The sequence below is a fragment of the Canis lupus genome, chromosome 25, assembly GCF_003254725.2.
Source record: "Canis lupus dingo isolate Sandy chromosome 25, ASM325472v2, whole genome shotgun sequence".
Classification (NCBI taxonomy): Eukaryota; Metazoa; Chordata; class Mammalia; order Carnivora; family Canidae; genus Canis; species Canis lupus.
This window is the reverse complement of record NC_064267.1, coordinates 14,477,259-14,494,556: the sequence shown is the minus strand read 5'-3', so window position 1 is coordinate 14,494,556 and position 17,298 is coordinate 14,477,259. Positions and strand designations below refer to the sequence as shown.

The 17,298-nt window shown below is 43.8% G+C and overlaps 1 long non-coding RNA gene across 1 annotated transcript; it reads left to right on the top strand.

The window, feature by feature from the left end:
• The first annotated feature begins 6,757 nt into the window (after positions 1-6,757).
• LOC112669523 (uncharacterized) lies at positions 6,758-13,675 on the top strand. The gene is made up of 3 exons (XR_007405988.1): positions 6,758-6,848; positions 11,158-11,471; positions 11,592-13,675. It is a non-coding gene; the product is annotated as an uncharacterized LOC112669523 (long non-coding RNA).
• Positions 13,676-17,298: the final 3,623 nt, after the last annotated feature.

Below are 17,298 nucleotides of genomic sequence, written 5' to 3'. Positions count from 1 at the left end.
GTCCCGCATCAGGCTTCCTACACGGATCCTGCTTCTCTTTCTGCCTATGTCTCTGCCTCTCTCTCTCTCTCTGTGTGTCTCTCATGAATAAATTTAAAAACTAAAATTGTTAAAAAATTAAAATTAAAATTAAAAAATTAAAAACTAAAATTGTTTAAAAAAATAAAAAATAAAAATTTTTAAGGTCAAACCATCAGAGGACATAATAACTACAAACATATGCACCTAATAACAAATACCAAAAATACAAGAAGGGAAAACTCAGAGAAGCAAAGGGAGAACTAGACAATGAAATTGTAACATCTTCAATATCTTGCCATCAATAATGGATAGAATAACTGGGTAGAAGATCAACAAGGAATGAACAATTTAAATAACATTAGAAACCAGTTGGACCTAACAGTCATCCATAGAACACTCAACAAGAGCAGAATATATACATTTTTCTTTGTGTCCATGAAATATTCTTCAAGATAGACCATGTGCCAGGCCACAGACCAAACTTTTTAACAAAGTTAAAAAGGAATAAAATCATACAAAATGACTGACTACAATGAAATGAAATTAGGAATCAGTAACAGAAAAAAAAATTGGAGAAATTCACAACTACATGGAAATTTTAAGAACACATTCCTGAATAACAAATGGTCAAAGAAGAAATCACAAGATAAATTAGAAAGCATTTTGAGATAAAAATGAAGCCAAAAGATGCTAGAACTTATGGGATGCAGATAAGAAAGAAATTTACTGTAATTTCCGGCTTAAAAATGAAAGATCTCGGGATCCCTGGGTGGCGCAGCAGTTTGGCGCCTGCCTTTGGCCCAGGGCGCGATCCTGGAGACCCGGAATCGAATCCCACGTCGGGCTCCCGGTGCATGGAGCCTGCTTCTCCCTCTGCCTGTGTCTGCCTCTCTCTCTCTCTCTCTCTCTGTGACTATCATAAATAAATAAATAAATAAATAAATAAATAAATAAATAAATAAATGAAAGATCTCAAATCAATAACATAACTTTCCACTTTAAGAAAATAGAAAAAGAAGAGCAAACTAAACCCTAAATAAGAAGAATGAAAACAATGATAAAGATTAGAATGTAAATACTGAAATATAGAACTTTTAAAAAATTGAAAAAAATCAACAAATTCTAGTTAGTTCTTTGAAAGACCAACCAAATTGATAAATTTAGCTAGACTGGCCAAGAAAAAATTAGAAGAGACTTAAATTATTATTATAATTATTTTAAAGATTTTATTTATTTATTCATGAGAGACACAGAGAGAAAGAGGCAGAGACACAGACAGAGGGAGAAGCAGGCTCCATGCAGGGAGCCCGACGTGGGATCGATCCTGGGTTTCCAGGATCACGCCCTGGGCTGAAGGCGCGCTAAACCGCTGAGCCATCTGGGCTGCCCGAGACTTAAATTATTAAGTTGAGGTAGGAAAGAGGAGACATCCTTACCAACCTTACAGAAGTAAAAAAGATCATAAGGGGCTACCGTGAACAATTTTATGCCAGCAATTTAGGTAACCTAAACAAATTCCTAGAAAGGCATGAACTACTAAAATTGACTAAAGAATAAATTTAAAATCTTGTTAGACATATAACAAATAATAAAATTGAGTTAGTAACCAAAAACTTCCCACAAAGAAAAGCCCAGACCGAGATGGCTTCACTGGTGAATCCTATCAGAAATTGGTTAAAGAATTAACACCAATCCATCATAAACTTTTCCAAAAAGCAGAAAAGAATATTTTCTAGCTCATTTTATATGGATAAAGACATTACAAGAATGAAAAACTATAGATCAATATCTCTCAGTAATAAAAATGCAGAAATATAAATAAAAGACTAGCAAACCAATCCAGCAACATATAAAAAGGATTACAAAAAATAAAAAATAAAAAATAAAAAGAATTACACATCACAACCAGGTGGGATTTATCCTGGGAATGCAAGGTTATTTTAGTATGCCAAAATCAATTGATATAATATTTAAATTATTATTTAATTTAATTATTAGTATTTAAATTATTATTATTTAATAATTTTTAAAAAAATATTTCTGTTTTGCTTTGGTTTGGTTTGGTTTTGTTTTTAACACACTGGCTCCACTCTGGATGTGGAGCCCAATGCAGGGCTAAAACTCACAACCTTGAGATCAAGACTTGAGTCAGACACTCAACTGACTAAGCCACCCAGGTGGCGCAATTGATATAATATATTTTTAAAATATTTTATTTATTTATTCATGAGAGGCACACAGAGAAAGAGAGTGAGAGAGAGGGCAAGACACAGGCAGAGGGAGAAGCAGGCTCTCCACAAGGGGCCCGATGTGGGACCTGATCCCAGATTCCAGGATCAGGACCTGAGCCAAAGGCAGATGCTCAGCTGCTAGGCCATCCCTGTAATATTTTTTAAAAACAATATAAACTACAGCACAGAAACTATATAGTCATCTTAATAGACCAAAAAAAAAAAAAAAAAGAATGACATGGTCCTGTTCATAGCCTGATGGGAGAGCTAGAGAGCATCATCTCTGAGAACAGGGACCACTATGCACACAGCCTCTCTAAATGCTAGAGACCTACCCTCCAGTATCCAGCCATAAACCAACCACACATGAACAACAACAAAGACTCCTTCAAGAGCCTGTGGCCTCTTACTAGGAGTGAAATAGGCAAACTCATGTGCAGGTTTTCTGTCTTTCTTTTTTTGACATTTAAAAAATATTTTATTTATTTATTTGAGGGAAAGAGAGAGCACAAGAGTTGCATGAGCAGGAGGAGCTGCAGAGGGGGAGAGAAGTAGACTCCCCACTGAGCAGAGAGCCCAACGCAGGGCCCGATCCCAGGACCCTGGGATTATGACCTGAGCCAAAGTCAGACACTTAACCAACTGAGCTACCAGGGTGCCGCAACGTGCAGGTTTTGATCACTCCTAACAGCTATTGCTGTCAAAGCAAGTAAAACTTCAGGACTCTTAAAATCTCCAACTTGACTTAACTATTGGTCAAACAAACTGAAGAACCAACCTGAGAGTCTGGAGACCAAGGTTTCCTCCAACTCTGTGCAGGTCACTTCACTGCTCCAATGCACCTGCTCCCTCCATCTCCACTGCCATGTCTGTGTCAGTGATGAGATCTCTGCTGGAATACCGCGGATTCCCCAGAGGGCTCTCCATGAACCCAGCCTCTGACAAGTCCCCTCACTGTATTCAGCACTCTTCTACATTACACGTTACCAGGATGAAACCCAGCATGCTCCCCACAACTCTGCCTACTCTTCCCAGCTCATCTTGCACCACCTTCCCCTTGCTTTCTCTGTTCCAGCAACACTGACTTTTCTGTTCCTGAAACTCCAACCTGGCTTTCACACATGCTCTTCCCTCTGTATAGAACTAGTTCTCATGGCGTACGATAGGTCCTGGAGCATATCTGTGGCCTCCTCAAAGAGACCTCCCTTCACCATGCTATCTAGAGTAACAACTCCTGCCCTTCCCAATTGAGACACCTCATCCATTCCTTCATAACACAAATCACCATCCACTTATTCATATTTTTTTTACTGTTTATTTTCTGTTCCTATCTCTAGGTTGGAAGGAGCATGAGGAGGACAGGGCTCTTGTGATTGGCTCACTATTGCATCTGGAAAGACTAGCACAGAGTCATATTATTCAGGCCCCACAGAGCATGCTAAGGATTTTGGACTTTGTCCTGAGGAAGTGAAATTCATGGTCTGGCAGTGACATATATAGGCAAACTTGTACTTTGAAATGGTCTCCCCACTTGACTATGGGGAGAGTGAGTTAGAGAGGGAAAGGTGAGGAGATAGGGTCATCCGTGGGGAGGTTGTTGGGTGGTCCAAGCAAGAGGTGATGGTGACTAAGTATGATAGCAATGGTGAGAATGGGGAAAAGTGGAATGGACGAGAACTATGTTCACTGGATAGTCAGCACGACTTGGTGGTGGCATGGAGGGCAGGTGAGCAAGAAGGAGATGTCAAGGTTGAGGCTTAGATGGTGATACCATTCAGTGAGAGTGGAGACAGCAGGAGCTTGTGTTTGTGGGGGAAGATAAGCTTCTGCTAGATGGTTGAGTTTGAGGTATTCATGGGACATCCAAGTGGAGATGTCAATAAGCAGTTAGATATAAAGATCTGATGGTTGGGACAGAGCTATAAAAGTAGAAGTTCCATCTGCATCCAATAATGTTCACAAATGTCATGTATACATTCAACTCCAGCAAGAGTAGAGCAAGATAGCCCCCCATATATGAATTTTAATGGGGAAAAAAACGGATACAAGTCCATACAGGATGTAGAAATACAGAGAACTGGGTGGGTGACAAATAAGCATATGAAAAGATGCTCAACATCATACACCATTAAGGAAATCCAAAATAAAATAACAAGATATCACTATACACCTATTAGAATGGTCAAAATCCAAAACATTGACAACACTAAATGCTATCAAGGATGAGGAACACTAGAAACTCTCACTCATTGCTGTTGGGAATGAAAAATGGTACAGCCACTTTGGAAGACAGTTTGGCAGTTTCTCACAAAGCTCTTCTGTGCAATTCAGCAGTCACAATCCTCAGTATTTACCCAAAGGAGTCGAAAATATTTTCATGCAAAAACCTGCACACGGATGTTTATAGCAGCTGTATTCATAATTGCCATAACATGGAAGCAATCCAGGTGTCCAACAATAGATGAATGAATAAACTGTGGTACATCTAGACAATGGAATATTATTCAGCGCCAAAAAGAAATGAGCTATCAGGCTATGAAAAGACATAAAAGAACCTTAAATGCATATTATTAAGTGAAAGAAGCCAATCTGAAAAGGCCACACACTGTATGATTCTAACTATACGATAGTCCGGAAAAGGCAAAACTATGGAGATGGTAAAATGATCAGGGGTAGAGGGAGAGAGGGATGAATAGGCAGGTCACAGAGTAATTTTAGGGTAATGAAACTTCAGACAACCCCTGAGCAACAGGAGTTTCAACTGCAGGGGGTCCATTTTTTTATATGTGGATTTCTTTCTGATAAATACAGTACAATATGGTAAATGCACTTCCTCTTACTTATGATTTTCTTAATAGCATTTTCTTTTCTCTAGTTCACTTTATTGTAAAAATGAAGTATATAGTATAGAAAACGTGTTAATTGACTGTGTTACTGGTGACATTTCTAGTCAATAGTAAACTATTAATAGTTAAGTTTTGGGGGGGTTTGTTTGTTTTTTCTTTTTAATTTTAAATTAGTTACGTTTTTGTAAAGTCAAAAGTTATATGCTGATTTTCAACCCCACAGTGAGGTTGGTAACTCTAACATCCACGTTGTTCAAGTATCAATTGTACTCTTATGATACTATAATGATGGATACCTGTCATACATTTTCTCAAACCCATTGAATATACAATACTAAGAGCAAGCCCTAATGTAAACCATGGACTTGGATGATTGGTACACCAGTGTGCCAATCTGATGGGGGATGTTGATATGCAGGAAGCTATGCATGTGTGGGAGCAGGGAGAATGTGGGAAATCTCTTTACTTTTCAGTCAATTTTTCTGTGGACCAAGAAGTGCTCTAAAAATTAAGGTCTATTAAAAAATATAAGGAAGGAGCACCTATGTGTCTCAGTAGGTTGAGTATCTGACTCTTGATTTCACTCAGGTCATAATCTCTCGGGGTCGTGGGATCAAGACCTATGTCAGTCTCCATGCTTAGCAGAGAGTCTGCTTAAGATTCTGTCTCCCTCTCCCTCTGCCCCTCCTGCCACTCTTGCACTCTCTCTCTCAAATAAATAAATCTTAAAAAAAAAAAAAGTAAATGTAGTTGCTACTTGCTAGGACAACACCAAAATTTTGTCTTCCAGTCGTTGATCCATCAATCAATATTTGTTAACAAATGTATCAGTTAGAAGATAAAACAGTAAACATCCAGAGCTACACACTAAGTTCCATATATATTTTTATCTCCAGGGGAAGAAAACCAAAACTGAAGCTCCACACTCGAGCATAGAGTCTAAACAGAGTTCAGAATCTGAAGTCAGTTGAGTTTTTTTTTTTTAAGATTTTATTTATGTATTTCATGCACAGCAAAAGAGAGGCAGAGACATAGGCAGAGAAAGAAGCAGGCTCCATGCAGGAAGCCCGAAGTGGGACTCGATCCTGGAACTCCAGGATCACACCCTGGGCCGAAGGCAGACACTCAGCTGGTGAGCCACCCAGGCGTCCCATCAGTTGAGTTTAAATTCTCATCCAATTTAGACACTTGGTAGTTATGTGGCTTTGGGTACATTCTGGAAGCTCTGAACCTCAGGTCTGTAAGATGAAAACAAGACCTACCCCAAAAATTGTTTGGGGATCCAGTGCCGCAGAGCAGAATTTAGCTAGCACACGTTAATTCCCAGTCTCCTGGAACCCTGTCTCAGCAGCACACAACTTCCTGTGACAATTTGTCTTCACTTAGAGAATTAAGATCACAAGAACAGAAATGTGTGATCTCAGGTTGCTTAATCCTACTTAGACAGTTGACAAATTCACAAATTAGAGGGTCAGACACAGCTCTGGAGATATTAGAAAGTTATTATTAAATACAGTTGGAAAAAGGAGGCCAGGGGAGAAGCTGAAGGAAGGCCTGAGCCTTGGAAGGCTGGTTCTGGGGGAGCGGCTCATCAGAGTGGCTACAAACCAGCCAGCAACTTGCATCACAAAGGCCCTAGCAGGTCCTTATCTGTCGGCTCCCACAGCAGCTGCATCACCAGCAGTGCCTCCAGGCAGAGAGGCAGGGGCCCCCCTGTGGCCTCCCAGAGAGCCAGGCTCCATAAGATCCAGTGAGTGGGAGATCAAAGCACTTCCCAGGGTGACCCAGGGGAGTGTCTGGGTGGGAAGGAAAGAAGAAGGGCCAGGGTACTTCAGCCAGTTCTCACCTCACTTGAGAATGCCTCATTGCATCCTGCCATTCTCTGACTTTGCAACTGAGTCTTTCACTTAAAAATCTTTAACGTTGCAGTCAGAATGTCTAAAACCCAAAGATTTTCACCTGAACAGGAGCCAGAAATCCTTAGAATCTCATTAAGATTCCAATAAATTACACTACTTGCAGTCCCTGGATGCTGTCCATAGCTAAGGGTCAAGATTGCTTTTTTCCCTGTGTCCCTGACTCAGAGAAAACCAGCATGTGTGATTGGTCAAGTATGTGTCCAAATACTGTCCCTTGGGGTGGGGGTGGGGGCACAATGGGCTGATCAGCAGTTGGCTGTGACTGAGCCACTTTGCAGAAGTGCAGAGGCAAGGAGCCGGCCACTGAGTGAGCCACCTAGCACGGCTCTGGTGCAGGATTAGTGCCAGGACTGGGAGGACCCCAGACCCTTAGTGTCAGGCCTCCTAAACTCCCCTCAACTCCTTCGCTCTAGATTTGGGCTGACAAGCATGGGAGCCAACAGCATCATCAGGTTTTACTTGTGATCCCTGAAGCATCTGGGTGATGCTCAGAGGGCCAGTCTTTCTGGGCATTCAGAGATTTAAGACTACATCCCCCAACTATGTTCATAGAAGGAAGCCTGTTATGGCAACTACACTATTTCTCCATATCTGCTTTCCACCTTTATTGAAATGAGAAGAAAAGGTTGAAGCCACTAGTAATTGAGACTCACTTGTTAGTCCAGAGTAGAGACCGGAATCTATTAAATATGCAATGAATTTAAGCTTTCTTCCCTCCGTGAGCCACCTTTATATTGAACCTCACTTTTCCTCCTCCCTTGGAGGGCTCATCCACTCTTCAACCTACTTCAGCTGCCGCCACTATCCAGGGGCTACCAAGCCGACAGTTCCTACCCACTCTCTCTTCTGGAATTTAGTACTGCCTCTCTCCTGCTTGCGGAAACTCCCATTTGGTATCTACCATGAGAAGGTCTTCCAGAGAACTCAAAATTCCACCTTCTTTCCTCTATGTCATTCTTCCCCTGAACTATTTCCTCCAGGATTCATCCCAGCCGCTGAGACTAAACCTTGAACTCATCCTCGCTACCGCCACACTCCTCTGCCTTCTCCCCCGAACTACTTCTGGCCAGTCACCACAGCCTGTTGACTGAGCCATTGAGCTCATCTCCTGAATCCATCCCTTTGTTCATATTTTTACTATAACGCAGACCAAGGCTCTTTTATAGAGTCAAGTTGGGACAATTTCAATCATTTTCCAATTTATTGCCTGTGGTACTGTGATTTATAGTAATACATAATATTGTATATATTTTAGTCTTCACCCATGGCCGTAGTTCTACAGGGACACATGGGGCACATAGCTCCTAAAACTTTGTAATCTCCTAAGTGATAAGAAAAATAGGAGCATCCTTTGTTACAACATTCGGTCTTTTGTCCACGGCTCCTGAGACAAGTCTTGAATAGAAAAGGGGAAAAAAGTGTCTTATTATTCGTAACAAGCCCTTTCAATCTGAAGTCCAAGTTAAGGAAGGTGGTTTTTGGAAAGCCTCTAGATAACCACAATGGGATCTGGTTGCCAGGGAAACAACCAAGAGATTAGAGAGCTGGAACTTTCAGCCCCACCTCCTTTTTTTTTCTTTTTTTAAGATTTATTTATTTATTCATGAGAGGCACAATAGAGAGAGAGGCAGAGACACAAGCAGAGGGAGAAGCAGGCTTCCCGTGGGGAGCCCGATATGGGACTTGATCTGGGATCCTGTGAGTCAAAGGCCGAAGCTCAACCGCTGACCCACGTGGGTATCCCCAGTCCCACCTCCTGACCTCTGAGAAGAGGAGCTGGGCTGGAGGTTGAGTTAATCACCAATGGCCAAGGCTTCAGTCAATCATGCCTACATTACAAAGCTTCCATAAAAAAACCCCAACTGAAGGGTTGGTATACAGGTAGAGGTAGTGGGAGGCTGGAATGTCCAGAGAGGACATGGAAGCTCTGTGCCCTTTCCCCCATACCTTGCCCTGTGTGTCTCTTCCATCTGGCTGTTGTTGAGCTGTATCCTTTTATCATAAACTGTTACTCCTGTAAGTAAACTGTTTTCCTGAGTTCTTTTTTTTTTTTCCTGAGTTCTATAAGCTGTTTTAGCAAATTATTGAACGGAGGAAGGGCTTGTGGGAACCTCTGATTTGTAGCTGGTGTGATAACCTGGCCTGGAGAGTGACATCTAGGGGGAGGGGCAGTCTTGTGGGATCTGAGCTCTCAACCTGTGAGATCTGACATTGTCCAGGTAGATAATGCCAGAACTGAGCTGAATCGTAGGACACCCATCTGGTCGGAAACTGCCCCCAACATCTGGTAGCAGAGGTGAAGTATTGGGTGTACAGGACGAATAGAGTTTTTTCCTTCTCTAGCCCTGACTCTGTGTCTTCCTCCTCAAATTCATTGGCCACACAGCAGCCAGATGACTCTTTCCAAACTTGACACAGAGGACTCCCTTGTTATAAAACTTCAGTGAATTCCCCTTGCATGAGTTACGAAAGTACAAAATGCCCAGTTAAGTCAGAGTTCCAAATAAACCACAAACACATTTTTTTTTTTCAGCAAGACTAGGTCCCATGCAATTTTTAGGACATCATTATACTAAAAGTTATTTGTTATTGATCTGAAATCCAGATTTTACTGGGCACAGTATTTCATTTGCCAAATCTGACAAATCTACCCCTTGCCTCCCTAACAGAAGTCAAACCCTTATGTGGCATTTAAGGCTCCCCATCATTTGACCTTTCCCCACAGCCTTGTCCCACTGTCCTTACAGTCAGGCTTGTCTACTCCCTACCTTGGCAATAATATTCCTCCAGCCCAGGGTCTCCCCTCCCTCTCCTTGCTTGTTTAAATCCAAGCATCTCTGAAACTCCCTTTCTTCCCTGAATCCTTCCCTGGGCTCTCTGAGAGCTAGCACCTTGAGCCTATAGAGTTTATTTACTCCATGGCTCTGATCTGGTTAAGACGCTTTGGAATATTAAGAGCACCCTAGGACTCAGTAACCCCAAGAGCTAGGGGATGCATTGGCCATAAATGGCACTCTGCTCCTCACCTGGGCAGGAGCAGGAAGGCTTGAGTCCCACAGAAAGGCCAGCTGCAGCAGTGCTCACACCGAGTAAGCAGCTCACTGCAAACTGCCTGGAACAATCCTGCGCAGCATGGGAGGAAAGCCCTGCCTGCAAAGGGAGATGGTTCACACGGAAGTGAAGGAAAAATCAGGTAGGGGCGAATTCAACATCTATACAAGGTACATTACTGCAGGTGAGGGAGCCTCCCTCTTGGACTAGGGTCCCTTGGGCTCCCCGCTTTGGTCCAAAAACTCCCAATTTCTGCAGCTGTCCCCACCTAACAAAGCTTCCAGATTCATTACTCTTACCTTGGACATTCTCAAGTCAATCAATGCTGCTTTTTGAAAAGCAGAGCCAGAGCCAAATCACACACTCTGCATTAGGGTCTCCAGGATTAAAGCTAAAAACAAAACAATGGTCTCCCCTTGACCGGAATCCCATGCTTCTAATGGGACACATGAGATTCAGTTAGGTATTCATCACCCCTGTCATTCTCAAGTTTGTTGTTGTTTTTTTTAAAGATTTTATTTATTTGGGCAGCCTGGGTGGCGCAGTGGTTTAGCACCTGCCTTCTGCCCAGGGCGTGATCCTGGAAACCCGGGATCGAGTCCCACATCGGGCTCCCTGCATGGAGCCTGCTTCTCCCTCTGCCTATGTCTCTGCCGCCCTCTCTCTCTCTCTTTCTCTCTCTCTCTGTTTCTCATGAATAAATAAATAAAATCTGTTTTTTTAAAGATCCCTGAGCTACCCAGGGATCCCCTCAAGTTTTATATTTAGTTCATGATTCAGCAAAATACCCAATGCTTTTCTCATAAATTGTTATCAAGCGAGGCTTCCTCTGACCTATACTTGAATTTTCCAATGGAAATAAGTGGCTGGGGACACCTGGGTGGCCCTGTGGTTTGGCACCTGCCTTCGGCCCAGGGTGTGATCCTGGAGACCCAGGATCAAGTCCCGTATTGGACTCCCTGCATGGAGCCTGCTTCTCCCTTGGCCTATGTCTCTGCCTTTCTCTCTGTGTCTCTCATGAATGAATAAATAAAATCTTTAAAAAAAAAAAAAGGAAATAAGTGCCTTTACATGTCTCCTTGATTTCAGGTCTGTATTCAAAACCTGGTTCTGGCAACTCTTCCACTGGCGATCATTCCCAACCTGTGCTTTCTGATGAGCACGCTCTGGAGCCTCACGTGACCACTGGCAGTCCCACCGATGGGTACTGCGTAGTCACCTGAAATTCATCTGCAGCTCAAGAAATGTACAGCATATCTCTTTCCATGCAAGACACAAGATAGCAAAGATACCCTGACATTTTGAAAAGGAGAGCTCAGAGGGCTGGGGGGAGGCTGCAGAAATTGCTTAGTTCTCTGGAATCAATTGTTGGCCAGCCCACGACTGCACATGGTTATTAGAAGGTAAGAGTGAGGGCCCCAGATTCCCTTCCCTGGGCAATCTAGGAATCTTACAGTAGCAATTCAAGCGACTTCTCCACCCCCGTGGGCTCAGCTCCTCCTCCCTCCCTTGTTCCTCTACAGAAGCTGAACTGGGGGCACATACCCTTTCCCCACCTCGCAGATGCCGCCTCACATTGTACCCGGAGCACCGCCAGGGTGCCCGATTCCCCGACTTCCACCCACATCTCAGCAACGAATTTAAATCGTTCTGCTCCTTTCTCATCCAGTACGTTGCTAAGTTACGGAAGATAATTAGGAACAGGTTTGGGAGCTCATTACAATTCCAGTCACGGTGCTCTCTCTCTGCCCCCCTCTTTTTCTGAGGAGCAGGAGGAAAATACTCACTGAGCCCAGCCTTGGCTCGTAGAGCAGGTAACGCAGGTGCTGGGCAGGGTGCAGCGGGCTCTTGCAAGCTGCACCGATGAATACGGGATGCGGAAATCCAGAAACATGTCATTGGACACCCCCCCCCCAACACCTGCTTTGAGGAAAATGTCAGAAAAGCACCTGGCCTCTAGATGGGGATTGCTGGCGCCCAGGGACAAGGGATGGAGCAGCCCGGAAATGAGCAGTTAAAACTTTAGAATTGGAAAGTAGCAGGCGGAATCCGTCTAATCACCGTTTGGCTGAACGTGGTACTTCAAACCGGTGAGCGCAGCCTTTGTGTCCGAAGACGGACTCCCCCCCCGGACTCCCCAGCAACCCTTGCAGGACAGATCGGAAGAAAGCATAGTTTTAATCCTCCCTGATTAATGTTACAAAATGAGCTCCCCTGACACCTGAAACATCATTCTCTGCACAGATGGTGAAGGAGGACAGGTCGGAAACTGAGGGAAATCTAACGAAACTCCAACCACCCGCAAGCGGAGAGAAGGCACCATATGCTCTCTTGAGGTCGGGGTCCCGGTTACTCCCTGAATGACCCGGTACCCGCTGGCCCAAGCCAGACCCATCCTCCTTTGACCCCACCGGCTTGTTTATGATCTGCGGGTCCGGTCCCCGTTTTCTCATAGTGCCCGAAGAGGCAGGGCCGAGGCTGACTCGGGCGCAAGGCACCCTTTGTTAGATGCCAGGAGCTGATGCTCCCTGCATTTGCCTTTGGGCATCTGCCTCTATTCTGTTTCCCTGGGAGCTCTCCATTTGCTGGTGCGGGATCTAGTCGGTCCCCAAATTATTTACTTACATATTTTTAACATTTTATTTATTTATAAATATATTTCTGTATAAATTCATTTATTTATAACAAATAAATGAATATATGGGAGACACAGAGAGAGAGGCAGAAACACAGGCAGAGGGAGAAGCAGGCTCCCCATGGGGAATCTGATGCAGGACTCGATCCCAGCACCTCAGGATGGTGACCTGAACCAAAGGCAGAGCCTCAGCCACTGAGCCACCCAGCCACCCTCCAAATTATTTATTGATGCCTTTCTCTCCCGGAGGTTGTAAGCCCCTCAGGGCTGGAGAATGCCTTGTTACTCTTTGCATCCATAAAGGTTTTTTATTAAACAAATAAGTTTTCACCCTCAAATGGAAGCTATAATTTCTAGTCTGCCTTAGAAAGCTTAGACTTTTCCAACCATTAACCATTTAGATTTATACTCTAAAATACTGAGAAAAAATTCTACAAAACTACTATTCTAATATATCAAAGAGGTCTCTAGTAAAGACTGCCCTTCATACTGAGACTATTTAGGAATCTTGGGGTACTGTTGTCAGTGTATTTATGTGGAAATGACGTGAAGATCTCACTTTTAGTTCAGTTCTAGTTGCAAAGAAGAATTTCTGTGGCTCTCTGAGCACCCCACTGTGATGGGCAAAATTCTGCAGAGGGGTACCCCCTCATCTAAAGGGGAGTGCTTGACCAGTGTCACCTTCCTCCATCACAGCTAGTTATGTGATTTTAATAAAACTAACCTAGTACATTCGGTAGTACATATTTTTCAAGTCACATGGAGCTCAGCACCAGGGACTGAGCCTGCCTCGGTCACAGGAGAGCTGCTTGCCCCTTGATGAGGAACTTACCCTGGCTGAACCTTGCTATCCTCACCTGCCAACAAGATGTTGATAAACGCCTTGCAAAGATGTAAGTATTCTGGATTCTGCACAAGAAGCAACTAGCATACAGCTTGGCAGGTAGCAGATGTTCAACAAGTGGCAGTGGCAGTGGGCATTATTATTATGATGATGATTTGAGGTACCAAGCTGACTATATGGAGAGAGTGAAGGGGTGCTGTGGGTGTAAATGGTGCAGCCATCTGAGGGCAATGTGGCAGCAGAACTCAGTGAAATTAGGTGAGTATCCGACCTATGACCCATAAGTCCCACTTTTAGAAGGAGACTCCCAGTGAGCACAGCACAAGAGACAAGGCTCAGGTGACTGATCATAGCATTCTCTGTGGGTGGGGAAAGTGGGAGGCACTTTAAATGGGGCTTAACCTGGGGGAATGGTTGGGAGAAACAGTGGCTGCCCCTGATCGAAGACTGAAGCAGACACAGGAATAAGCCAGAGGTACCATCAGAAACATGCACTGGTCTTTATTTATTTATTAAAGATTTTACTTTTTAAAAAAGATTTTATTTATCTATGAGACACACAGAGGGAGAGAGAGAGAGAGAGAGAGGCAGAGACAGAGGCAGAGACAGAGGTAGAGGGAGAAGCAGGCTCCATGCAGGGAGCCCGATGTGGGACTCGATCCTGGGTCTCCAGGATCACACCCTGGGCTGAAGGTGGTGCTAAACCACTGAGCCACCCACGCTGCCCAGATTTCTACTTTTTAAAAGTAATCTCTACACCCAGTATGGGACTCGAACTCACAACCCTGAGATCAAGAGTTGCATGCTCTACCAACTGGGGCAGCCAGGCACCCCCATCCACTGGTCTTCAAAACACAGTCTGCCATTTGTTTAAAATTAAGAAATAGGATGACTCTCACGGCACACTATTACTATTACTGTTGTTGTAAATTTAAAATGCTTACATTCAGGCAACCATGCTCAGTACTCTTCGAAGATCTGTACAGACCCAAGGATGTGTGCCAAACGTAACAGGGCAGGTGCTTAAGGGTCGGAGGAGAGAAGGGCTAATGAGAGTGGGGAGTGAGGAAGAAGTGGGGAAAAAGGAGTGAAATAAAACAAGAGAAGGCTCTTCCAGACTATTGGCGAACTGAAGTGATGAACGCATCCCTTCACTTTATGTTAGAAAAAAAGTGTGTTGGTTTCTGCTGTGTGGCTTGGATAGATTTCCTTGAAAGGAAATGCAAGGACCCAGTGGAGTTCTTGGAGACTCCTTTTTATACCCACAGCACCTAGAATGTGACAAGCAGAAAACCCATGCTTGAGTGAATGTCTGAAACCAAACACACTTATGCTCACATAGAGCGTTTATGTCCTGGAGGCTGACCGAAACCTTGGAACGAGAGAAGGCATTTTTGCGAAGTTACTAGGAGGCACAGATGCCTCTTGGAGATGAGGAGGAAGGAAGAGAGTCATCTGGAGCTGGTTTCCCAAACCTCAAGGAGGTTGGTATCATCTCTGGAGGGACGTAAGCCTTAAGCAGAGGAAACAATAGGAAGCACCCACGAGACATGAGAAAGCACAAAACTGGCCAGTGCGTTGGACTCTGAACTTTATAGAACCCGGCAGAAGAAGACTCTGCTTGTTACGGGGTAAGGCACACGGTACACCAAGCAGGGTAATTGATGCTCTGTGACATCAGGGTCGAGGGCCAAATCCCAGGCCTAATTGCAAATTTAAGGGGAAATTACCTCTGCGATGATATATGGCATGTCAAGGCTAATGGATTCCAGGGTCTGCCTGGGCTCAAATTCCCAACTGCACATCCCAACTGCAAATGTGCACAATGACTCCGATTTTCCCTTACTACCCCATTCTGTATTTATTGGGTGAGAATGTGCCTTTTGAGCATTTTATTCATTTTGAAGCAATGAGGCATGTGATGGTGGCAAGTGATCGAGATCAAGCAGCGTGTCCAATTCTTTGTTTTAATTTCTGATACATCCTTGCTACCTAATTAATCTCTTCACAGGCCATTCATTCCATAGCAGGAGACTTTCCCATTTGCTGTGTTGTCCCTAGTTGTCTTTATAGCAGTAAAACTTTTGGAGTCTGTTTTAAGAACCTTTTTCTAGATATTTCTATTCTGACAGACAGAGCTACAGGGGACAGACTGTCATGAAGCAAAGATGAACTTTGGGGTTATAAGGGTTTGGGATTTGGATTGGCCTGTTGTAGGTAAGGACCCTAAGAAACAAGACCATTCAGAATTCTCAATGTTCTCCTTCAGTTTGGTGTTATTGCATATTTTAATATGGAATTACTTCTTGTTTCTGGTGTCATTTCCTTTCTGAGACATTGGTGTTTACAAATCAATGTAAACCACTGGTGGCTCAATGGTTGAGCATCTGCCTTCGGCTCAGGGTGTCATCCCAGGGTCTGTCGAGTCCCACGTCAGGCTCCCTGCATGGAGCCTGCTTCTCCCTCTGCCTGTGTCTCTGTGCCTCTCTCTCTGTGTCTTTCATGAATAAATAAATAAAATATTTAAAAAGAAATGCTGTCAGATCTTACTCTGAAAGTCATAGCATCTTTAGAGAGATGCTGGCTGGGGATACAGCCTAACTTTGTGACTTAGTGTAAAAGGCATGTGGCTACACACAAGAATCACCATCGTCAGCTGAGGGACAGAAGCAGGAGCCAGGAAAGTACTGGAGATCATACCTGGTAGGAATAGCTTCTCCCCCAAATCCTCAAGACTCTCCCCAAATCAGAATCATTAGACATCTGTACATTTTAAGTCTTAAGTCAGGATTCTTAGCTAAACCTTCTAGAAAGACTCCCTGAGAGCAATGAGCTACCAGGTCAGCAAAGAAAGTTCAACCAGAGTCTTTCATGTGGAAAAGTCCAGACCAGAACCCTCTTCTCTCCTTCTCTGACTTCTCTCTAATTCACCCTGCATCAGTGATCTTTTTCAAAAGTGTCCTGGATCATGTCATCCCCTCTCCAACCTGAACTCTGCTTAAAAACCTTTAACAGGGGATCCCTGGGTGGCTCAGCGGTTGAGCGTCTGCCTTTGACTCAGGGCATGATCCTGGAGTTCTGGGATCGATTCCTGCATCAGGTTCCCTGCATGGAGCCTGCTTCTCCCTCTGCCTGCGTCTCTGCCTCTTCTCTGTGTTTCTCATGAATAAATGAATCAAATCTTTTAAAAACAAAAAACAAACAAACAAAAAACCTTTAACAGTTTCCTAGTGTGCTGGGTATAGAGATAAAACCCCACTGTGGCTTCCAAGGCCTTGGATGGTCTAGCCCCTATTTATCTCCAGACTCATTTCATGCCACACAATTTCTGCTGTAGCCACACTGGCCTATAGCCACACTGGCCTTCTACACATCCTGCTCCCTTACACCAAAGGGCCTTTGCACATGTTGTTCTCACTGACGGGGATGTTTTCTCTCTCATCGTCTACTGCTTCCTACTCACTCTTCAGTTCTCAAGTAAATATCACTTCCTCCAAGAACCCCTCCCTGATTCTCTGGTTAGATCAGATGCCATGATAGGCTTATAGCACTCTACACCCGCCTCAGAGCACTTGCCAACTGTAATTTTACATTCACTGGCTGATGTTTTGATGGGGTTTCCCACTGAATCATAAACACTGAGAAGAAAGAGGCTGTGTCCATCTTGCAAATTGTGCTCACCTTCTCCAGAATAGCGATTTCTTTCTTTTTCTTTTTTTAGACAGATCTTTCCACTTTCTCTTTCTTTTTT